Here is a 25,932-nt window from a genome sequence, read left to right as displayed (position 1 = left end):
ATTTTGGTGATGAGATTGTTGCATCAGGCATTTTGTGTCGTGGGCTATATAAGCTCACTTTGTATGACTTTGGGCAGAATTTTGCAAATACAGTTATGGATTCAAAGGTTGTTTCTGGCATGCACGTTTTGGGCATCTGAGTTTTTCCAGTTTACTGCGTTTGCAAAAATATGATATGGTTGCTTCTTTTCCGCCTCTTGAAGCACCTGCGAAGCATGTTTGTGAAGGCTGTATTTTGGGTAAGATGCAAAGTTTGAAGTTTCCAAAGGATGGTTCAATAAGGGCTACATGCATTGCAGCTTGTGCACAGCGATGCTTGTTGGCCTATGCAAAGTCCGTCCTTAGGCATTTACCTATACGTCGTGAATTTCATTAATGATTACTCTAGGCGTACATGGGTGTATCCACTTAAAGCTAACTCCTAAGTGTTTATGTGCTTCAAGAAATTTTTGGCCATGGCTCAAAATATCTCTAAATATACTATGGGCACCCTCCATTCAGATCGAGGGGAGGAGTATATGTATTATGAAGCTAATTCATTTCAGGCTAGTCGTGGGATAAAACACTAATGTATAGTGCCGTATACACCTCAACAAAATGGTGTTGTTGGAAGGAAAAATAGGTCGCTTATGGAGATGGCACGATGTTTGGTCAAGAGTCAAGCTTTGCAACATTTGTTTTGGCTTGAGGCCATCATGTGTGGTACTTAAGTACTTAACAAGTGTCCTAGAAAAGATTTGCAATCTATGACTCCGTATGAAGCATGGCATGTTGGAAAGCACAAGAAATTGGACGATAAGGTTGTCAAATGCTTTTTTTTTTGTTACAGTACTGAAATCAAAGGTTACATGTTGTACCATCTACAAGCAAAGCGTATCTTGGTTTCATGGGATATTGTGTTTATGGAATATTTTGTTCAGCCTTTTTTGTCATGTACTAAAGACAACAATGTAATCTTACATGACATTTATGATAGTTTGTTGCCTTTTTTTAGTGGTGGAAACGTGAATGTAAATTCCAATGAGGCAAATGTACTGCCCTTGAGGGTTTCTAAAAATGTTAAAGATCAACCTATTATTGATGCGTACATGATGCACTTGATGTGGAAAGGGTTGAGAATGAGCAAGTTAGAGGTATGCCAAAATGGTTGGTGCATACTTTGCATGATAGTAAATTGGATGCACCTTTGTTTAGATGTACTCGTTCAGGTTCTTGCCATACATCTTATACATCAGATTGCTATGCTTTGGTTGTTTCTAGCTTATGTGATATAGAAGAACCTCTGTCCTTTGATGAAGCACCTGATTTAGAAGATTGGATGGTTGCCATGCAATCAGAATATGACGTACTTATAGAAAATGACACATGGACTTTATGTGATTTGCCTCCTCGCAGAAAGGCCATTGGTACAAAGTGGGTTTACAAGTTGAAACGTAAGCCGGATGGTGAGATTGATTGCTATGACTTAATGCAAAAGGTTATGCACAAACAAAAGACATAGATTATGAAGAGACTTTTGCTCCCACTTGTCGTATGACTACTGTGCATTTTCTATGTGCATTGGCATCTCATTTTGGATGGGATGCACATCAATTAGACATTGTTACTACTTTCTTGCATGGTGACATATTTGAGGAAGTTTTGCAACCTCACGGTTTTTTCATTAAAGGGCAAGAAGATAAAGTGTGAAAATGTAGAAAAGATTTGTATGGGTTGAAGCAATATCCCGTACTTGGTATGAGAAAGCTGACACTCATTTGGTCAAACGAGGCTTTCGCAATAGTCCAGTAGAAAGCACTTTGTATGTAAAGTGTGAGGGCGATGTACTTCTCATTGTGTTTCTATATGTGGATGCTTTGCCAATCACTGATCCGAATGAGGTACCTATTAGTGAATTTAAGGCTGATTTGAATGCTACTTTGAAGATGAAAGATTTGGGATGGTTCAACATTACTTGGGGATACAGTTTAAGCAGTGTGATGGTGGTATTATGTAAGTTTACATAGAATTTAAGTGGATTTGAATGCCACTTTCAAGATAAAAGATTTGGGATGGTTGTATCATTACTTGGACACACAATTTAAGCAGTGTGATGGTGGTATTGCCTTGTGTCAAACAAGTTACATAGAATCATTGCTATGTAATTTTTGACTTGAGGATTGCAAACTTATTTCCACTCCCATGGAAACATGTTTGAAATTGAGTCTTCATGATGCTGGTGATCCTGCCAATGTCACTCTTTACCAAACTGCTGTTGGACGCTTTATTTATGTATGCAACACAAGGCTGGATATTCAATTTGCAATCTCACTTATCAACATATTTATGCATAGCCCATGGTCTAAGAATTGACAGGTTGTTAAGCGGATCTTTCGCTACTTGAGTGGCACTTTAAATCTTGGGTTGTTCTATCTCAAGGGGGGATCATTGTCGCCAGATTTGTTGGGTTAAAGGCCCGTGTGCCCGGCTGCCCGTTGTTCGGCCGCCCATGTACAGCCATTCATTTACTCATTCATGATAACTATACTCACAACTACACATTGTAGTGTGAGTACCGCCCCGCCACACACTGTGTCTATCTCCTTCTTCGTGCTGGCTCTCTGTGTGTGTGCTCTCCGATCCCAACAAGTGGTATCAGAGCTTGGTAGTGAGAGCATTGAGAGCTTCATCATCATTGTTGAGTGTGTTGAAACTTGCTGCTGTTTCATTGCCGTTTTTCGGTTTCGCGCACGCGCGCATTTCAAAAGAGCAGAAGGTTTTTCTGAGCTTGGCATTGGAAGGTTCAACACTCCGCGAGTATTTTCAGTAGGTGTCCTGCATTTTAACCCCCCTTTCGGAGCCATTCGTGCCATTAGAAATCCCATCCGAGCTACAGACTAGGAGCTGCGTTTTTCAGATCTCTTTGGTAGTTTTCTGCTGCCAGAGCTTCCATAGCCATTACAGGTGCCATTGTTGTAGTGTCTTCCACTTACGTGAGCCCACAGCTCATTTGAGAGTGTGTAGCCTCTTCTTGGAGTGGCCTCATACACACAGATAGAGTGGAAGTTTGGCGACATTGTCTTCTTCGACTACAGGTACAGGTACAGGTGCAGGTACAGGTACAGGTACGGGTACAGGTTACAGGTTACAGGGAGTTTTGGATACAGGTTTCTTCTGTGGTTACAAAACATGTATTTTTACTGTGGGACAGCCATGTATATGGTTGTGGTTTGAGTGGGAGCTTCTACTCTTCTGGGCAGTCTGTTTATGCGTGTTCTTGAGCTACAGGTTTACATCATCTATGTATGTTGATGGATGTGGATATGGCAGTTTTACAGACACTCTTTATGCATGATATTGTGGAGATTTGGTTCACTTATACATAGAGCGGGTTTGCTCTTGCTTGCAGTGTTGCGGTTTGAGTACGGACAGGTACTTGGTTGACAGTAGAGATTGGACTTCGTTGAGCTTGTGCATTGGTTATATGCTCACTTGGATCCATTTATGCTCACGGATTTGTGTAAGCTTGGTCAGCTTATGTCTCTATTGTGGTTATTCAGACATGGAGTATGTTTATGCCTCTATGACAGCTCATTGTTGATGCATTTTGTGGCACGGTTTGCCTAGGCCGGTTGAGTTACAGGTGTCACGGGTTTATGCATTTGTTTGTGGATTTCTACGTACGTTTTTTGACCATATTATGGGCTGATTTATACTCTATGCGTTTGCTCTTTGATTGAGCAGCAGGTGTTGTCAGATTTGCAACACTACTTTGTTGTGGCAGTTTGTTGGTTGGTTACAGGTTTCTCATTGTTGCATTCTTGTTGTAATGGGCACTAAAGAGGACACAGTTTTCAATATTGAGAAGTTGGATGGTGCTAAATTCTCATATTGGAAAGATCAGATTTGGGATGTCTTGGTGCAGAAGAAACAGATTCGACCTCTAAAGTTGCAAGGAGTTAAGCCAGAGAACATGGAGAGGGATGATTGGGAGGAGTTGGATGAGATGTGCAGGTCTACCATTAGGCTTTCCCTTTCAAAGTCTGTTTATTACAATGTGAAAGATGCACAGGGTGGAGCTTATGAGCTATGGCAGCGGATTTGCGATATGTATGATAAGCATTCGGCTGCTTCTATGGTGTATTGGATTAAAAATCTTATTGATTTGCGAATGGAGGAAGGTGCTTCCATGAATGCGCATTTGAATGAGTTCAATACAATTTTCAGCCAACTTGCTACGCAGAAAATTACGTTTGAGGACAATGTAAAAGCTATGTTTTTACTTGTCACGTTGCCTGAGTCATGGGACACATTTAGGACAGCCATAAGTAACTCGGTTCTTGCGGATGAGTTGACAAGTACTAATGTGGAGTCTAGTCTTCTCACGGAAGAGATTAATCGAAAGAATAATGCAGGTAGTAAGTCTTCTAGTGCAATGGTTGTCAGAGGCAGGACTATGGACAAGTATAAGTCCAACAGGGGTAAATCTAGAAGCAAGTCCCGTGCAGGCACAAGTAAAAAGGATGTGGAATGTTTTCATTGTGGTAGAAAAGGCCATTTCAAAAAGGATTGCTACAAGTGGAAAAGGGAAAATGGAGATGGTAAGAAGAAAGACCATGATGCTAAGGACAAGCCTAAATCCAATGTCAAGATTGAGGAGTTAAATGCAACACAGGGAGAGTGTAGCTCTCAAGATGACCATGTATATGCTCCGACTAGTGCTACTAGTGAAGAGCTTGGTGATGTGTTGCTTGCATCCTATTTTGATGACGCTTTTCTTCTCACTCATGAGCGTAGTATGCCTATGGATTGGGTCATTGACAGTGGTGCTTCTTTTCACGTTACGCCTCATAGGTCGTGGTTTCATGACTATGATGCTTCGAGCACAGGTACTGTCAGGATTGCCGATGGGCGTTCTATGCAGATTCATGGCATTGGGGATATTCATTTGGCTATGCCAAACTCTACTACGTTTGTCTTGCAGCGTGTGTGTCATGTGCCGGCTCTTGCAAAAAGCTTGATTAGTGTGGGTCAGTTGGATTCACTTGGTTTCAATGTATCTTTTGGTGATGGAGGTTGGAAGATCACTAAGGGCAGCCTTGTTTTGGTTAAAGGTGCTAAGAGGAATACGTTGTATTCCCTTTGTGTAGCTAGTGTGGCTGATCACATTGTGGTGGTTTTGAGTTTTGTGAGCATTGCCTTTATGGTCGACATGCTCGGTCCTCTCATAAGAAAAGTGTTCCACACAGATCTTTGGAAAAGCTAGCTTTGGTGCATAGTGATGTATGTGGGCCGATGCCCAATGCTTCTCTTGGAGGTGCTATGTACTTTGTTACGTTCATTGATGATGCTAGCAGAAAGGTATGGGCATACCCCATTCGTAAGAAGGATATGGTGTTTGATATATTTAAGCAATGGTTGGCTCTTGTTGAGAACCAATCAGGTTGTAAGTTGAAGTGCTTACGTACGGACAATGGGGGTGAATTTATGTCTCATGCTTTCACAACATTATGTGTTGAGAAGGGTATACGGCGCGAGCTTAGTGCTCCCTATACACCTCCTCAAAATGGTGTGGCAGAGCGCATGAACAGGACTATACAGGAAAAAGTCCGTAGTATGCTTTCTATGGCTGATTTGTCAAATGGATTTTGGGCTGAAGCTGTTGCCACTTCTGTGCATTTGATAAATCGTTCACCTAGTGTTCCTTTGGGCTTCAAAGTGCCTGAAGAGGTATGGACAGGTTTGCCACCTTCGTATGGTCACCTTCGTGTTTTTGGCTGTGAAGCTTATGTACATGTACCTAAGGCAAAACGTAGCAAATTGGATCCAAAGAGCAAGAGATGTATCTTCTTGGGTTATGGTAGCTCTGGTGAGATGGGTTATCGATTGTGGGATCCTATTGATAGGAAGATTGTGCACAGCCATGATGTTGTTTTTCATGAGGACTCTATGTATAGAGCATCACCGCGAACGGTTGAGGTTCGGCGTGTGATATTTGAGGAGGATGGTCATCGGTATGATGGTCCCATGGCTGCTCGTGGGCAGCCCATTGACCCTCAAGTGGGAGATCAGCCCTTGTTGGGAGATCATGTAGATGTGGGACAGCCAGATGCACCTCCTGCACAGTCTTTGAGGCGTTCAGAGTGGCGTGCAAGACAGCCTCAGCGTTTTGTGCCTTCTATGGATTATGTATTGTTGACTGATTGCGGGGAGCCATCATGTTATGATGAGGCCATGTCTAGTGTTGACAAGCTCAAGTGGGAGCAGGCTATGCAGTCAGAGATGGATTCGTTGATCCAAAATGAAACGTGGGAGCTTACTCCTTTGCCAAAGGGTAAGAAGGCACTACCATGCAAGTGGGTTTACAAGATAAAATTGTGTTCAATGGATGCAAAGCCTAGGTACAAAGCAAGGCTTGTGGCTAAAGGATTCAAGCAACAGAAGGGCATTGATTTTGACGAGATCTTCTCCCCAGTGGTGAAGATGTCTACTTTGCGTATGTTGTTTGCTTTGGTAGCTACAGAAGACATGGAGTTGAAGCAAATGGATGTAAAGACAGCTTTCTTACATCCAGACTTGCACGAGGATTTGTACATGGAGCAACCAAGTGGGTTTGTTATTCATGGTTCAAAGAAGATGGTATGCCGGCTTCTTAAGACCTTGTATGGGCTGAAGCAATCCTCTCGTGAATGGTATCGTAAGTTTGATGCATTCATGAGTTCATTGGGCTATGTACGCAGTTATGAGGACCCATGCCTCTATACTCGCAAGGCTGCAGATGGTAGTCTTATTGTTTTGGTTTTGTATGTGGATGACATGCTGATCGCAGGGAAGTGTATTTCTGATGTGGATGCCTTGAAACATAGGCTACATGAGACCTTTTCCATGAAGGATCTTGGGGATGCCAGTCATATTTTGGGTATGCGGATCACTCGTGATCGTTCTCGCAAGATGCTCTTTCTTAGTCAGAAAGAGTACATTGACAGGGTGCTTGAGCGTTTTCATATGGAAGGGGGGAAGGCCATTAGTACCCCGTTGCCTCCATATGTAAAACTCAGCCATGATGACTGCCCTCAGACAGATTTGGAGACTACAGAGATGTCTCAGATTCCCTATGCGTTAGCTGTTGGTTCCTTGATGTATGCCATGGTGGCTACGCGTCCAGATCTTGCTCATGCAGTTGGTGTGGTTAGTAGGTACATGTCTAACCCGGGCAAGCGTCATTGGGATGCAGTGAGAGGTATTCTCAGATACTTGAGAGGGACTTCAGAGTTGTCCCTATGTTATGGTGAGAAGGATATGTCTGTTTGCGGATATACAGATTCAGACTATGCAGGGTCAGTGGACTCGAGGAAGTCTACTAGCGGCTATGTGTTCACAGTTGCAGGTGGACCGGTTTCGTGGGCATCACGTTTACAGCCATGCGTTGCTTTGAGCACTACAGAGGCTGAATATATGGCTGCCACTGAGGCTGCCAAGGAGGCCGTATGGCTCTCACGACTAGTGGGAGATCTTGGTATGGCTGGTGATGCTCCGATTCTACATTGTGATAGCCAGAGTGCCATAGCGTTGGCACGGAATCCTGTCTTCCATGCGAAGACAAAGCACATTGAGGTGAGGTATCACTTCATACGAGAGGTGCTAGAGGACAAGCGCATAGAGCCTGTCAAGGTACACACTGACGATAACCCTGCTGATCTACTCACGAAGTCATTAGCCTCACAGCGGTTTGCACATTGCAGATCGCTGATGGGTATGGCTTGACTTCTTTTGCTGTACTTTGGCCACTTTAAAGGCACACTGCCTTTAAGTGGGAGATTGTTGGGTTAAAGGCCCGTGTGCCCGGCTGCCCATTGTTCGGCCGTCCATGTACAGCCATTCATTTACTCATTCATGATAACTATACTCACAACTACACATTGTAGTGTGAGTACCGCCCCGCCACACACTGTGTCTATCTCCTTCTTCGTGCTGGCTCTCTGTGTGTGTGCTCTCCGATCCCAACAAGATTTACATGCTTTTTTAGACTCAGATTGGGTTGGTTGTTTTAACGCGCAAGTGTCCACAAGTGGTTTTTGTTTCATGCTCGGCAGTTCATGCATATCATGGTTGAGCAAGAAGCAACGTAATGTGGACACTTCTAGTTGTGAGGCTAAGTATAGGACAACCTTTCACAACTACGATTGAATGTGTATGGATCATGTGCCTTATGGATGATTTGGGTGTTGGACAGGACACTGCCAACATCATCTACACTAACAATCACAATGCATTGGCAGTTGCGAGGAACCCATCTTTTCATGCGCACACAAAGAATATTGAGGTGCATTATCACTTTGTCAGGGAGAGACTCTCAACACGAGAGATCAACTTGGATTATGTGCTAATACAAGACAACCTTGCAGATCTTTTCACAAAGGCATTGTCTTGTGAGAAGTTTGAGGCTTTCCGCAAAGCTTTGGGCTTACTCCCCTTTGTGGATTGATCATGTCCTTAGGGCATGGAACTTCCCTATACTTTACATGCCAGCTCTTATTCATCGCATCACTCCCAAGGGGGATTTGTTACCATACATATGTGGTAGTGATGGGTGTGAACACACTTACGACCATTGGGGTATTTTGCCCCTCACTAGGAGGTTTTTTCCCCCGTGCATTGGATATATGCCCATCACTCTAAGGTTGGCTATCTTATCTTTCATTGTGCACTAAGCAATACATACGCTATGTTGCGTGCCTTGAGCTTCTTTGTCTTCTCCAAGCTGTGTGTGTTTCTTTGCAACCCTATTTCCAACATAATAATGATAAATAAAATTGGGACACATCTCCCTTTTAGTTTTACATCCAAGATAGGATTTACCTTCACAAAGATTTACATTTTTTTTTTCTTTATCAATGTGAAAATTAAAATAATTGGAAACAATTGATGTTGGGGTAAAGGTGATGTGTCTTTTATTTAGGGCCAAACATTCTGACTATCCACTGTTCACCCTTATTCTTTATTTATACAAAAGAAATAAGGAATTCTCTCACTATTGGATCGAGAGGCTACTCCACCCACACTGTGTGTCTATCTCCTTCTCTGCACGAAACTTTTGTGACACAAGTACGTCGCACCACGTGATCTTTAATTGCTATCAAAACATTTCACAATTGGCATCATCATTCATGCGATGAATGACACTAGCTTGTTGCATCATGGAGATATAAAGGTCATTATGGGGTACCTGCAGTATATGCATGTTAGCTCTAGTAGTGATATGTGCATTTCACTATTACTAGAGCCTATATGGCAGCATGCATGTATTTTGAGAGATCCAATGGGCATATTTTGAGAGTTGACCTCTCCCTATCATCTTGTATATAATAGTAGTTAGCTTGTAGGTCCTCTTATTGTCACATTTTCCTTTAAGTGAGAGGTTGTTGGACGAAAGACGGTGTGCCGAACATTGCGGCTGCCCATTGTTCACCATTATTATTTCTCTATACAAAAGAAATAAGTAGCTCTCTCACTATGAGATTGAGAGGCTACTCCACCCATAGAGTGAGTCCGTGTGTGTGTGTGTGTGTGTGTGTGTGTGTGTGTGTGTGTGTGTGTGCACGCATAGCACATGCTCTTCAACTGGTAAGAGAGCTTCTGGGATGGTGGTGCGAGGAGCTTCTTGGAAGCGGTGACCTCAGGCTTGACCTCACACACATGCAAAGATCTCAAAGGACTTGTGAGCTTAGGAGAGCTTGCAAGAGTAGATTGGGGCTATCTTTGGAGCTTTGCAATCACTACAAAAATATTAAGTCTTTGTAGTAGTGCAAAAAAAGCAAGCTCATGTAGCACTGAAGTTGCTGGCAAGGCAAGAAGGTGTTCAAGAAAATTAACACCATGCAAGCACACATGTAGCATTGGAAAATTGATTTGCTAACAAAAGGAAGGCAAGTAGCATTAGCTGCGGCACTGGAAAAATAGCACTAGAAAATCTATAACGCATAGCATTGAAACTCCCCCTCCCCTTGAGGTAAGATTGTGAAACACAGCCGCATACACTCTCTCTTAATGGCTACATTAGAGATGATGGAGGAGATAAGTAGAGGCCCATAGCTTTTGATTAAGAGAGAGAGTCATCACACAGTGACACACACACAAAAACACACACACACACACACACACACACACACACACACACACACACACACACACACACTTATGGCTAGTTCTAACTTGATTGTAATTTTATTTTGCTGGGACTACTAGCCGAGGATGCCCAGAGTGTACTACTAGCTCGGGTAAAGAATTTTTTGAGGACCTTATGGTATCTTTACCTTGTAAAATAAAGGGGACATTTTGCCCTGCAAGGATAGTGGCTTGTATTGACTTAAGTGGGACTGTACCAAAACCTAACCCTGTAGTTAATTGAGGTCATGAGGGTATGTGGGTTTTATGGCTCTGCATTCCTTGGCATTTTTTTGCAAAACCATGGTGGCTCCCTCCTTTTATGCTCTGTCCATTCTATGTACATGCAACATGGTTTAACTCCATATCTAATGTAGGGGCCTGATGTTCTGTGCTGACGGTTGGCTGCCACTTGCTCCATAACACCTCTTTTTTCTCCCTCCCTACATATGCCTTTGTATCTGTGGTGCACTACTACTACAATTACCTACTGGGGATGGGCCAACTTTACTACCATGAAGAGGATGTTAAGTACTCCTAAACCCTATAGAAGGTGAGCTTTTTTAGCTCACTTAGCAGTGGTAGTGTGTGCATGTGTTCTTGATGTATTTATCTGCATAGTAGCATTTCCTATGAACTGGCCTATTGGTTGGTACTATTAAATAATAGATCTATGGCTAAAGGCAAGGAGAAACATGCCATTGTGGAGTTGGCAGCTCCGACTCAATCTGAGGTGCATATTGGCATTAAAATGGATTCATGTCCATGTTAGGTAAAGGCAGTGTGCCTCACCGTGCATTGCCCGTGTTCGCCAACCAGTGTCCGGCTCTCCCCCTCCAACCTGTGTGTGTGGCTATGGTGGTGTGTGTGTGAGTGTGTGCGTGTGTAATCCTCTTCCACTTCCTCTATGCTCCCGGCTCCTCCCCTTCAGTCCGACAATATGATTGTGTTTGTATTGGAAAGGTTTCTCATGCACATAAAAAACATGTAAGGCAACTCATGTTTTTGAAACATTTTCCAATATTTACTACTGTCCGAATGGTAAAGTTTGATCAGATTGAGATTATGATGCTATTCCTCATGCTCAATTTGTAATGACTTGGATGGTGTATGCTCCTGGAAGTAAGCTTTCAATTATTTGTTAAAACATTAAGGTTTATAGTTGTCTCCATGGCAGTGGTTGTATGTCCCATAGCTTTTGATTAAGAGAGAGAGCCACACACACACACACACACACACACACACACACACACACACACACACACACACACACACACACACACACACACACACACACACACACACACACACACACACACACACACACACACACATCTTTCAATAAGTACACGATAGTTTAGCGGTTCAGGGAATCTTTTGCATTCCCTAGACAAATTAACACAATCTAATGGTCACGATCAATCAATGATTATGAGTTGTTGATGCACCTCCCAAAAGGAGGTGTCAATTAGTGACACGGGGTGTGCGGCCTGGCATCAATATAGTGAGGTAGTGAGAAAGAGAACTTTGGCTCTCCATTGGCATGTCTTTGATAATTCTTTGACATCGACATAGCGGCAGCAAAGGGGGAGTATCTGACGCTACTCTTGGCAACCCATCCTCGTTCTCTTCCTAAGATTTTTGAAGAAATTTTTGGCTTTGAGATCTCACTTCCACATCCAATTTCTCTTTTAGGATTGACATCGGATTTCTCGGGAAAATCACTCGGAGGTGTATATTTTTGCATCAAGCTTACCGGTGGAGAGCTTTAGAGTACCAACCAATGGACATCTTTTTGACCAAAGCATAGACGACTGCATCAACATCATAGGTGGTGTTACAAATATTCAATTGATAAGGGGACACAATACTTTGCTTTGTATTAGGCACTTCAATGCTACATGCATATTTTGTACATTCTTTGCATTGTTTTCAGAAACGGTCTTGGCCTATGCGTTTGTGGCTTATACATGCCTATTGTGGTGGATAGACTTTTCAGAGATACAACTAGATACATATACAAGGTTTTCACATGTAGAGCATGATAAAACACATGGACTTGTGCTTATGTATCTACTGTGTGGACTCTCAAAGAGTGTTTCTAGTATGGATTTGTGCCAACTTTCTATGTATGGCATATGTGAATACAACTTCCTATAGCTTATATGTGACAAATTCACATGTACACTGGTGTTATGGACAAGTGGATTTATCCAAAGAGCAAATCGTGTGGGAGTGAGCTTGTTTGACATGGTTTTGGTTTATCTATGTCTATGTGGATTTGTTTATGAAAGGGCTTGTTTGGAACAGGTTTTATTGCTTCTCTTCATGGATTGAGCGATTAGTCCATTTTGACTTGGTGTATGGTATCTGTGGATGAGAGACTTGGCCTTTGTTTATGTGCATTGGTTGATTACTATCGGATACATGTTTTCACAACAACTCTTGCAGTTTCTCTGTGTTTTTGAATTAGATTTTAGATTTATGGTCATGTGGAAAGTTTATGCATATGGTTTCCTACACTATGTGTATGGTGTGCACTTATGAGTGCATTTAGCTCTTGATTTAGAGCGTGTATTCTTGCAGGGATCTAAATTTTATTGTGATTGTATTATTAGATGCATTTTATATATGTGGGTTATGCTCTAATGATTTAGTGGTCGAGTTGGACTCCCACATTGATTTTGGACACGGATTTATGTTCGAGTAGCCACTCTTGCTGCAGTGAGTATTTGCATATGCTGGTTGTGGCTATAAATTACAGGTAGCTGTAAGCTCTACAAGTTTATAAGTACAAATTTACTACAATTATCAAATTTTGCAGCACGCAGTTTATGTAAGATGCATATTGAGCATCACAGATTTACTTATGCATGTGGTCATGCATCTTATTCTTCCTTGAGAGCTGTTTATCCTTGTTTTAATTTGGAGACACTTTTTATGCTTGCATTATCTTTTGGTGTTGATTATGAACGTATTTTGATTGGTTTAGCACAAATTACTCCGTTCTTAAACCTTGCATTTTGGACACTGCTTTTGTACATCATTGGTAAAGCTATATTGTTTGATAGTTAACAAGCTACATTATGCATATGCAAGCATCAAATTGATGCAATGATCATGTTTGATCATCATAGTGATTGAGTGATCTCCCATTTTGATTCATATACAGTTTCATTGATTTGGCATCCATTATGTTTGACGGTTCCAAGGTGACAATGGTGGTTCATGAGAGATGGCGATCTCGCTCTTGTCAATATATGCGATGTTAGCATTTTGGGTACACATACTGGCTCTACTTTCAGTTTTCATTACATAGAATCTTCCCAAAATGCTTTAGCATCTCCAATTAGCATCTCCATGCAACTCACGATTTAAAACCATTCCTAATGGGTAAGATTTGACCTCATCACGTAGAGAGTATAAAGCTCAACCTTAACCACTAAGCTACACGCCCACGATACCCTTTGGGGTCCCTTTAAGCATTAAAAAAAACAATAACCCTCCCCCCCCTTCTTCTTTCCCTTTTTTTTCCCCACCCTTCCCTTTTCCTTTCTTCCCCCCCCCCCCCCCCCCAAAAAAAAACTAATTAATGGGTTTCCCTAAAAGAGTCGTTTTGTACTACTATTTATAATGCAGCTTAAAATTTTCAAGGAAGGAGAGTCTCCACGTGTCACACTTTGGTTCATTTCAAAGAAAACCTTTGGAAACATTTCATTTGAAATGCAAAAGTGAAGAGTTAAGTACTTAGATGGTAAAAAATGAAAAGATTTCCTTGTTTTCTTTTTTCAAGAAAGGAGAGAGCCTCCACTTGTCACACTTTGGTTCATTTCGGTTCATTTCAAAGAAAACCTTTGGAAACATTTCATTTGAAATGCAAAAGTGAAGAGTTAAGTACTTAGATGGTAAAAAATGAAAGGACTTCCTTGTTTTCTTTGTTTTCTGATTGATTACTATTGATTGATTGATTACTGACAATGTAAAGTCAAAAAATTAGAACTTAGTCTTGGTAATGTAAAGTCAAAAAAGTAGTAGTCTATCTACATTTATATTATTGGGAGTTCTTGGCTATCTACATTTATTTAGAGTTCTTGGGAAGGCCATGGAGTTTCACTTTGGTCCTCAAATGTAGAAGGTGACCACTGGCTACTTCTTTTCTGAAAGCCATTTGAAAAGACAATGTAAAGTCAAAAAATTAGAACTTAGTCTTGGTAATTTAAAGTCAAAAAAGTAGTACTCTATCTACATTTATATTATTTAGAGTTCTTGGGAAGGCCATGGAGTTTCACTTTGGTCCTCAAATGTCGAGGGTGACCACTGACTACTTCTTTTCTGAAAGCCATTTGAAGAGTAGCTCTAGCCTCTACTTTGCATTTTGAAGGCCATGAAGAAATCCCCTCTACGTATCGACCAATTAACCTCTCTCAACATGCTTGCACAATGAACCTCTCTCAACACGCTTTCACAATGAACTTTCCATGCGGTAAATGATCTTCGATCTCGGCACATCCGTGTTAGTGTGTGTGTGTGTGTGTGTGTGTGAGAGAGAGAGAGAGAGAGAGAGAGAGAGAGAGAGAGAGAGAGATATAGATCTGTTGCAGGTGTGTGTATGAGAGATAGAGTTGGCGTGCCATTTGTTGTGGTATTGGAGTGTTGCGAAGGTCTTCCACATTTGCATTGCAAAAATGAAGTGCAATGAGCTCGACAATTCATCCATGGGAGTCTAATAATTTGTTGTGGATGTCTTAGACACATTGTGTGTACGTGTGCGTGTGTGTGTGTGTGTGTGTGTGAGAGAGAGAGAGAGAGAGAGAGAGAGAGAGAACCATTCTATACTTTTATGTGTGGATGAGTGTGCTGAGAAATAGAGAATGGTCCATGAAAATCATGCTTTGTGTGTGTATGTGTGTGTGTGTGTGTGAGAGAGAGAGAGAGAGAGAGAGAGAGAGAGAGAGAGAGAGAGAGGGCTCTCACACCGGAACTAGAGTCAAAGGGAAGGGAGAATAAACATTGGTCTTACATCAACAATCGATGAAATTTGCAATTGAGAATTGACAATTGACATCTACAGAATCGAGAATCAACGTAATAAAAAAAGTTTGATCAAATGAATCCAAGGCAGAAAGCGTGCATACCCAAGGCAGGAGCGGACCTCAACAGATGGCAAAGGCGGACAATGGGAGGCAACTCCAACAACTCTTCGATATTTTTGAAGGTTTTTATGCTACATTTTTGTGAGCTTTGTGGTTTCCTTTGAGTTGACTTAGAATTTAAAAGTAAATCTCAAAATTTGTAGGTGGGATTACACATAGCCTAGATTTTTTCAACCGCTTAAAGGCAAATTAGAATTTTTGAGGCAAATCATAAAAGTTTGTAAGAGGGGTTACACTGAATCGATGAGACTCAATGTTTTTTCCCAAAAACATAAAAAACTTAGGTATGAAAAATTTCAGGGGTAACTTTATTATATTTGAAGGCTTTTACACTCAATTTTTTAATACTTTGTACGTATAGAGATAATTTTTCTAAATTGTAGGTGAGATCACACTAGATCTAGCTTTTTTAGAGCATTTGTCTATACCATGATTTTTACAAAAAAAAATAGAGACAAATTTACTATAAAATTTGAAGGTTTTTGCACTATACTTCTTTGGACTTTGGACTTTGTAGATTCTCTAAACTTTGATTTAGGTTTTCTAAACTTTGTAGTTTCTTTGAACTTTGGAGGTGGTCTTTCAATTTAAAAGTTAAGGTTGTGATGCTAAGTGTCATTCTTTTTGCATCCATGGCTCAGTTGGAGCATGGCGATGTATTTTTTATGTTTCTAATTCAGAATCGTTGAGTGAGTAATGTATAAAACAAAAAATTTAAAAAGTAAGAGGTAAATCTTGAAATTTGTAGGTGGAATTACACTAAACCTATGTTTTTTTTGCAATGTTGTGGGTGTACTAACCTTCAAATTAAATTATACAAGTGTGTGGCCCGTCCGAGAGAGGCGTGAGAGAGAGAGAGAGAGAGAGAGAGAGAGAGAGAGAGAGAGAGAGAGAGATGCCCCTTTCCTTGGCACCCAATCCATTCTCTCTCTTTCTTTGCCTTGGCCTCCACTCCCCCCCCCCCCCCCCCCCCCCCCCCTCCCAAAGCCCTTTCCTTATGTCACATGGCAGGGGCCTCCAAGGTGCATAAGATATAGTTGAGAAATTTGTAGGTGGGATTGCACTAAACCTAGGTTTTTCTCTAGCACTTGCGTACATAATAGTTTTCTGCTATTACTCAATAGTCCATTATCTATACTCTTTATAATGGACCTCAAAAAATTAGAGGAAGGAGAGGGCCTCCACACGTCACATTTTTGGTTGATTTGCATGGCCCGTTAGATCAATGCTGATATTAAGATGTTAAGTCCCAACCTTCAAAATTTGCATAAAGTAGTTCAAATGGCAAATCCATCCTTCCCCAATGACTTGCAATAGTCAAATTTGTGAGTGTTGCGGGAGCGACTCACACACCCATGAAGTGCATGCAAACACTACCTAGATCAACATAATGTCAATCGAGGACACAAAGGACACGATAGGCACATGGAGGAAATCTCTTTAGCTTGTTAGGCTGAGACCATCCTACACATACAACACTCTGGAAGGCCAACTCAACCACAATCAAGAACCTCACTGCTCTCAACTACACCACCTAGCCACATACACACATACGGAAGGTAACTCACCTAATCATGCCAGATTCGTACGAAACTTAAGGAACACCATCCCCTCACTAGGATACACCTATCCCTACGCTTCTACACTCAAAATCCTCACTCTAAACCCATCTGCGGAAAACGCGTAGGATGACAGAGCAAAATTTTGAAAGTTCCCAAAACTGAAATTTATGAGTACCTATGCGTAGCTTATGTCGCCACGATTCTATAGACTACTAGCACGCAGAAAACAGACATCGTTTGATACACTTACGGCCACAAATAGCTCATAGATGCGTCGGCGTGTGTGCTTCGTCTCGCATGGAATGCTTGGCGTTGTTGCGTAGCTCTCCTTGAGCCTACAACAATGGTGCAGTCGGATCTCCAATGTGTTGAGCGAGCCGGGCGTAGCTAGAGGATAAAGCTCACGTTCACTCTCTTTGTCTCTCACACACACTAGACGGCAGTGCTAAAGTTTTGATTATGATTAAAGTCTCCTCTTACAAAATGACCTAGGTACCTTATATACTAAGGCTACCTTAGGTTTAACCAAAAATGGGGTTGAAAGGGTCAAATGGCTTTGTATTTACAATCTGGAAGTGCCATTGCACCCCGGCTTCTGAAACTAGAATAACTACTCATTACAAATGACGTTTATAGCCATAATCCGCAGCATTTCATAACTCGCAAAAGATAAAACTTTGGTACGAAACTTGAGTTATGTTGTGTTGTTGACCCATCGGTCAACACTCCCCCCTTCCACGTTCATGTCGTCCCCGACATGACCTGATTGTCGATGGGGATGTGGTCTTTGCTGTCGTTTTGGCTTCATCTGTTGCATTGCTGGTAACTTTGTCGAACCACAACAAGAACTATGATCCATTAGAGCGGACATCTATCATCATAACCATTCATCTTTTGAGATCTTCTGATTAATTTTATGTCTTCTCTTCTTCATTGGGGACTTCTTTGTTCCTGTGCAATCATGTTGTTAGTATTGTCTGCAGCTTTGTCATTGTAGGCCATTCTTCGACTCGCCATTGAGGAGAAGTATGCTATGATCTGAAATTGGTGCTACAATTCATTTGTCGATTGATTTGAGTAGCATTTCCTTATTGTTGATGTAGAAGGAATATGTACAAGAGGATGGTGATAGGTGTCTTTAGATTACGGTCTAAAACCTGGATGACCAAAGGAAAAAAACCTGGTGGGAAAAAAATGCCTTTGGTATACGCTCTTATTGGAGTTGAGCAGTTGAACGTGAAGTACATGTTCATGAAAGGTGAGTGCTTGGGTGAAACACGGAAAGAGTGCCTGATGAAAGTGCCGATTATGGGACACTCTATATGCATATGAGAAATTTGTCACCAAAAGCATGCAATGTGAAAGAAGGAGATGATGGGTGTTTCGAGGAATAAATGTAGCACATGTGACATCAAAAGATGTCTCAATAGTGTCCACCTTTCCAAGAAGGGTTGTTGATGTAGAAGTTTCTCCACTCATATCTCACTGTGCTCAGTACGTGAGTGTCTTTTGGACCTTCTCCTTCACTTCACCAGACTTAAGTACTTAGACTTCGACTCTTTTGCTCACCTATACCAGCATGAGCGACACAACGTAAATATGCTCAACTCTTCCAGCTTGAACAGTACCTAGAATAGCTAAGACGCTTAGACCACAGAGAATATTACTTGAAGCTTTGGGACTAACACCTCACTCATTTTGTGGCTTAGCTACTCGACTCTGACTTTTATGACTTGTCGGTTGCCTGTTGACACTGCTTTGTGACAAGTTCTTCGGCTGTTGTAGTGGCTGCTGAGACATACTTCGTGAAGTTTCATCCTTTCCCTATACCTTCTTCTCTTTGTAGTGCTCAGGCCTCTCGTCAGTCTTTTCTTCATGTGAAGTATGGATTTTTTTATTTTTTCTTAATAATAAACAAAGAAAATCTTCAAACAACTCAACAAAAGAAAAATCATTCAAATAGACATCTACATGCTATGTACACTATACACATGTCCCTAGGGGCTCATATATGGATTTTGTCCCCATACTCCTCTGTAACACTACTATGAGGGCATATACTCTAAATTTCGTCAAAACATTATCAAAATAAAACGCAAAAATTCAATGCCTCTCACAAAACATTACCCTCTAATAGTCATAATGTTAGGTCCGTATTCAAAATGCCTCCCCCCCTTCCTATTTGGAGTCATCCTTTACGACAAGGTATCACAAAGGGTATGTGTTGTGCTTGGGCAATTAAAAGTTGTGCCTATGCACGCCTTGTAATGTAGCCCTATTATGCATACACAGTCAATGCATGGAAAAGATTTATGTTGTGCAAGATGTGGGTATAAGCAATTTGCTTATTGGCATTTGTTGGCGAGGCTTCCTATTCTAAGCAATGTAATGGTCTTTGAAGCTCTTGTATCGTTGCTTGATTGAAGCGACTTGCTCTCTTCTAGCTGTACTGTAATCGTAGGAAGAATTGTAATAATTCAAGCGGCAATGCACTGATAGCAGTTTTGTTGTTCTTCTTTGGGACCCATTTCTTTGCGATTATTGGTTGTTTTGTTGCTAGCTCTCGTTTGGGAACCCATTCTTGCCCGTGCTTCGTTTGTGTTTGAAGAGACTTCTTTGGGATCCACCTTTTTGTTGTGTGAGTCAACAGTGGTCTTTGCTTCAGCCCTTGTACGCTTGGTTGGGGACGGGATTCAGGCTTTCAAAGTTGATACTGTGGTTGTTTTGGAATCCAAATGAATTCCTGATTTTTTGTGCTTGAATCAACTTCTTTGGAGCCTAAACCTGAGTTGTGAAAGCTTGCGACTTTGTGATATTCTTACCCGTTCGTGCACGCTTTCCTTGTTTTTGTTTTGGTGTTGGATCTTGTGATTTGTCATTAGAGATCTTTGTCTTCTTGATCCATATCTTTTTTTGGCCGATCTGGCTTTTTGGTATCTAGATTTGTCGAGCTTTTTGGCTTTGACTTGTTGTCCTGTTATTTTGACCTGTCATGGTTGTTGCTGAAGGGGTTGGTGATAGTGATGGCCTGAGTTGATGATAGGGGATGTCGTAAGATTCATCACTATCGCTACTATCCTCAACAAGGTTGACTTCTTGTACTTTCCCTTGATTTTTTGGCTGGTAGTGGAAAGTTACTGTCTGTTTGCTCGTGGGTGGTAGTTTCTTGGAGGACTTTTCTAGCCCATTGATTAGAGCATTGTTAGCTCGTCGCTCTGGTAGTATTCCTCCTAGCTGAGTCTTTGCATCCTTATTAGGAGCCATGTATGAGGATGCTTGTGGTGGCTGTGTCTTCACCGAGGACTTTGGAATCCACTTTTGATGCACTTTATTTGTGTAGCGATGACATTGATTCCTGGGTCTTTGATCTTCTTGAAGCTCGATGTGTTCTACAGAGTCATATAACTCGTCGTCTTCTTTATCTTTTGATTCTCCACATTTCTTTGTTTGCTCCTTATGTCGAGAGCTTGTTGATTTCTGGTTCTCTTCGTTTTCCTGGATTACACTCACTGCAAAATAAGGAACGACATCATAGCCATTTTCATCACAAAACTTTCTTGTGGGAGCATCCTCCACGGCGCACACGTCTAGAGTAGCTAAGATGTGTTCCCATCCAAAAGGCTCTAACTCTTCTTCAGGAAATGGTTCTGGGATATAGTCCATATCCTCTATAACACGCCCTAGGATACATTCCTCACGTTTCAAGCTATCACATTGTGAAGCTCCACACATCCACAGTTCTTTAAGCTTGCCTAACTAAGATGGAAGTTCTGATCCTGCTACTGTGGCGGAATCAAACTCCTCAACCGGTGTTCTCGTCACATCCCTATAGCTATGGTACCTCAAGTTTATCTTTGTTATGGTTTCCATATGTCTCAGGTATATATGGTCATAACCCCAATCTTGGACCATTTTCAATTGTCGCATGAATGGTCTTTCTCAGAATGATGTCATAGTTGTTCTTCTTGCAAAAGTCAACAACAGCAAAAGTGTGTTCATATTCAATGCCACAAGAAGTAACAAGTACATTTTCTAGCAGTCCTAGGGGCTTTTTCTTATGTCCATCTGCAAGCTGCAGGGTCATTCGTGTGGATATCAAGGCAGGTTTTCCCCATTTTTTCCAAACCTCTTTGGTTGCAATGGCCACACCAGCTCCACTGTCAAGGATTGCCATGGTTTTTACACCATTGAATTCCACAGGAAGGGTGGTGTTTCCATCTTCTCCCTCGTAATACTCACCTACCTTGTTTAATGGCACTGGCCTAGTATTTAGTTGAGGCATTTCAAGCTCTTTGATGCCTTCCTCGATTTGAGTCATTGGGGTTTTCACACCAAATTTCTCTAGACATTTACCCACATTAGCCCACATGTTTGGTCTTATTCTGAGCAACTCGGATAACATTATTGTACAGGTGACTGGGGTAGATAGAATATCTACTGGCCCCTTTGAATCGATGGCGTTGTTGGGAGAGAGTCTCTGTGATGGGACTGCAACCACATCTAACTTGGTCTCGTACTCTCCCATGTAGGACGGTAGTGTTCTTAACGAATGGGGTTGACTATGCATAGCTTGTACAGATCCTTTGTCGCCCCAATACGATCGCACGTCTAGATTCATTTGAGATCCAATCTCAAATTCCTCTATTGGTGGTAGAAACACTCCTCGTTCATCACCAGTCTTGTCTACTCGTCTTCTTAGGTCATCGGCTTCATTGGCCTCTCTGACTTGTTTCCACAATTCATCAAGACCATCTATCTCTTTACAATCCTCAGGTATAGCTTGGTGAAATCCCTCGGAAGAGTTATCCGTGGTATTCAGTACTATCCTTGGTGAAATCCCTCAGAAGAGTTATCCATGGTATTCAGTACTATCCTTGGTTCTAATGCTGGGTCTTTGAGGTTTGGTCTGTGCTCATGACTAGAATCTGGCTCTTTTAGTTCCTGATTTGGTGGGATTACTTGTGTAGGCATGACACGGATCACATGCTCAGGTTTTGCAACTGGTGGTTCTAGTAAAGCTTGGGCTGTTTGAATCATTTTTTGGCATATTTCAAACCTTTGCTTTTCTAGTTCCGCATAGGGATATGTCATCCACTTGTGTTCTTGGGTTTGGTTGTTTTTGAGCCTCACATCATAGGCTTTCAAGAGGGCATCTAATGTCTCATTAACCTTCTCTGCCAACACATATCCTCCTGAACTAGCACTTCTCGGTTTCTCATCCGTGGATGGTTCTTCTAGAGGTTTAACCATCTGTGTAAGAGAAGGTGCCTCCTTTTCCTCATGTTGTTTTATCTTCTCCTGAGCTTCGGTAAGCTTCTCAGCTAGGGATTTTTGCTCTCGTTTCCTACGTGCTTTCATCCTAGTCTTTCTAGCTTTCCAACTATTTTGTTTGCTCTTGGTTTTCTGACTAGGTGCGTCTGTCTATGGTCCATCATCTGTCTTTGGACTCATGTCACTTTCCGTGTTCTTTGTCTCTGGATTCTCATCAGCTTTCCTTTGAGCTTGTGCTCTCGTAGCCACTTGAACTGGTACGACATTTTCATTTTCTGAGCTACTAGGTAGCTGAACAATCCCTAATACATTTGTTGTGATTTTCTTGATTTGGTTTGGTTTTTTTGGGCAATCGGGGATCAAGTGAGTGATACCACACTCAAGACAATAGGCATTTACTTCAGTGATCTCCGTATGAGGACATTGTTTGACCAAGTGGTTGTCACGACTTTTGTGACAATCTGTCTCTGGTTGAGGAGATTCTTTTAGCATTTCCTCTTGGCTATAAACAAGCTTTGACCTAGATAAGCCGCTATTTGCAATGAATCGCAATTTCCTTTCGTCCATTTCATACCTTCTTTCTTTCGACTGAAACCCAGGAGGTGGAGGTTGTACCAGCCTCACCACTCCATGTGTTTCTCTCACATTTTGTTGCTCCGAAGGGTAGTACTCACTTTGGTTGCTATACCACATTGTAGCTGGTACTGGTGTTGGTTTATTTGATGCTTCCATCATTGTCATGTATCTCATGTCTACCTACATTCTAGCACCTGGCAGTGGAGGTTGTTGTCCTAAGACAAGCTGTGGCCTTAAAACTCCTACTGGTCTTGGCGTATTCTCTGTAATGTATCTAGGTGGAGTAGGTGCTTCTGGAACAGGTTGTACATACCTCTCCCTAGCATTTTCCATGCTATAATAGCACTCCCCATATGGTTCATCCATTTTCTCTCAATTTCACACCACTCCGGTTCTCCCGAATCAGACCTTACAAGAGGAATCAACCTCTTGACTAAGTCGTCGATAAGATTTTCTTGATCAATAGGTGCTGTTGGCTTGGCAATGGACTCACTTATCTGTGAAACACTGTGCTGAGAGGATGTGTCATCTCCTTGACTCTTTAAGTCCTTTTCTTTGTATGCCTCACAGTTATCCACAAGATAAAGAGCTTCTTTGATCAATTCGTTTAGCGTCATCCTCCTTATCATATGCAGATCCTTCTGAAGGCCCGCATGTTTCATTCCCTGGATAAAGATTAGCATCAGTCGTGCTTGCGTAGCTAATTCCGCTCTCGGATAGAGCTTAACATATCTCTTGAGCCGTAATGATGCTTTGCGTACTGATTCATTCTCTTTCTATTTGAATCTATGGATTTGCAAGACCGTGTTGTGAACAATGCCTTTTGGCGAGAATTCTTCAATAAACTCCTCAAACAGCTCATCTAGGGTCTCAAAATCCCATTTTTCCACCAAGTCGAACCATGTAGTTGCATCATCTTCTAGAGTCAATCCAAATCCCGCAAAATGTGTCGCAAAATCTGAAACTTTCTCTGCTCTAATCACTCTTCTAAAAGCCGTTACGTGATCTCTCGAATCTTTATCTCCGGAGTATTTTCTGTTTACCCATTTCTGGACTTGGGATGGTCTAACTCGTCGATTGTCTACAAGTCTAACCAGAGACTCTCCCAATCCTTCTCTCGTTATTGCTCTTGAAGGGAATCCCGGTGGCTCTCTTCTTGGAATTCCTATAGGAATTCTCGTGTTTGGTGGAGGCATTTGTGGTCCTTCATTGACCAAATATCCACCTCTTTCTAGTACAGTCTGTAGATTTGTGCTTTCTACAATTCTGTATTCTCGTCCATACTTGTCGACAACTATAGATCTCCATTGACAGTCGACTCCGTATGTGTAGACATATAAGAGCTTGTAATCCGTTATCTCTTCTAGGTATGGATCTGAGCACCTATAAAGATTGACCTCATTGTCGTCAATGTATCTATATAGTCCTTCACTCTCATGACCAATCATCCAAACTCTCTCAACAAGATGGATCTTCATCAATTGCAAGTTTGGAAGATCCATTGTGGGAGGATATTCCTCTATCGTCGGGATCTCCAAGCTTGTGTAAGCTGCCTTTGAATCTAGGGTAGACATGATTTCTGGGCTTAAAAGCTTTTGCTTGGTTCAAGTAGACTTAGCCCACTGTGTTCAAGTGCTTTGGTTAGGGAAAAGTCGAAACTATGTCCAAAACCGCAACCGTTTCGTCACAATTCTTGCAAATTGTCGCTTTTAGACACCCCTAACTTGCGGATGTATTTTGAGGCCTCACAGAACCCTTGCAAATGCTCTTTTATATGCACAACATCAGTCAGTCATACAAAAACATCCACAAAAGCTTGTTTAATGCATTTTTATCCTCAAAAGCACACTTTTCCGTGATTTCAAATGCAATCAAGCACTTTAGCAAATAATTCATTGCTGAATAGCTCTAAATCAGAATCGGGTCACTTACCTAAAGCTACTCCTACAAATCATATGGGGTTTTGCATCTATGAGTAGAAAAACGCTTCACTGCCACACACGGACTAGTAAACGCTTTTATCACCTCACAAATCACTCGACCACCAACAACTACTCTAATCCACAGACGCTAACTAAACCCATCTAGTCGCAGACCCTCGCCAAGACACACGCTTCCTGGCTATCCACTTGATCGCGGAATATCCTCTTCCGGATCCATTTAAGAAAAATGCTTTCTTTAGCCGAAAGTAAATCAAGCAACCATCACACGAGTGTTAGTAGGAAACCTACTTAGGTCCTTGTGTCCCCAGCAATGGCGCCAATGTTGCGGGAGCGACTCACACACCCATGAAGTGCATGCAAACACTACCTAGATCAACATAATGTCAATCGAGGACACAGATGACACGATAGGCACACGGAGGAAATCTCTTTAGCTTGTCAGGCTGAGACCATCCTACACATACAACACTCTGGAAGGCCAACTAAACCACAATCAAGAACCTCACTGCTCTCAACTACACCACCTAGCCACATACACACATACGGAAGGTAACACACCTAATCATGCCAAATTCGTACAAAACTTAAGGAACACCATCCCCTCACTAGGATACACCTGTCCCTACGCTTCTACACTCAAAACCCTCACTCTAAACCATCTGCGGAAAACGCGTAGGATGACAGAGCAAAATTTTGAAAGTGCCCAAAACTGAAATTTATGAGTATCTATGCGTAGCTTATGTCGCCACGATTCTATAGACTACTAGCACACAAAAAACAGACATCGTTTGATACACTTACGGCCACAAATAGCTCGTAGATGCGTCGACGTGCGCGCTTCGTCTTGCGTGGAATGCTTGGCGTTGTCGCGTAGCTCTCCTTGAGCCTACAGCAATGGTGCAGTCGGATCTCCAATGTGTTGAGCGAGCCGGGCGTAGCTAGAGGATAAAGCTCACGCTCCCTCTCTTTCTCTCTCATACACAGTAGACGGCAGTGCTAAAGTTTTGATTATGATTAAAGTCTCCTCTTACAAAATGACCTAGGTACCTGATATACTAAGGCTACCTTAGGTTTAACCAAAAATGGGGTTGAAAGGGTCAAATGGCTTTGTATTTACAATCTGGAAGTGCCATTGCACCCCGGCTTCTGAAACTAGAATAACTACTCATTACAAATGACGTTTATAGCCATAATCCACAGCATTTCATAACTCTCAAAAGATAAGACTTTGATACGAAACTTGAGTTATGTTGTGTTGTTGACCCAACGGTCAACAGTGAGTTT

The sequence above is a fragment of the Adiantum capillus-veneris genome, chromosome 16 (assembly GCF_014529385.1).
Source record: "Adiantum capillus-veneris isolate H3 chromosome 16, ASM1452938v2, whole genome shotgun sequence".
Classification (NCBI taxonomy): Eukaryota; Viridiplantae; Streptophyta; class Polypodiopsida; order Polypodiales; family Pteridaceae; genus Adiantum; species Adiantum capillus-veneris.
The sequence above is the reverse complement of the archived record's forward strand: the minus strand, read 5'-3'. Positions refer to the sequence as shown.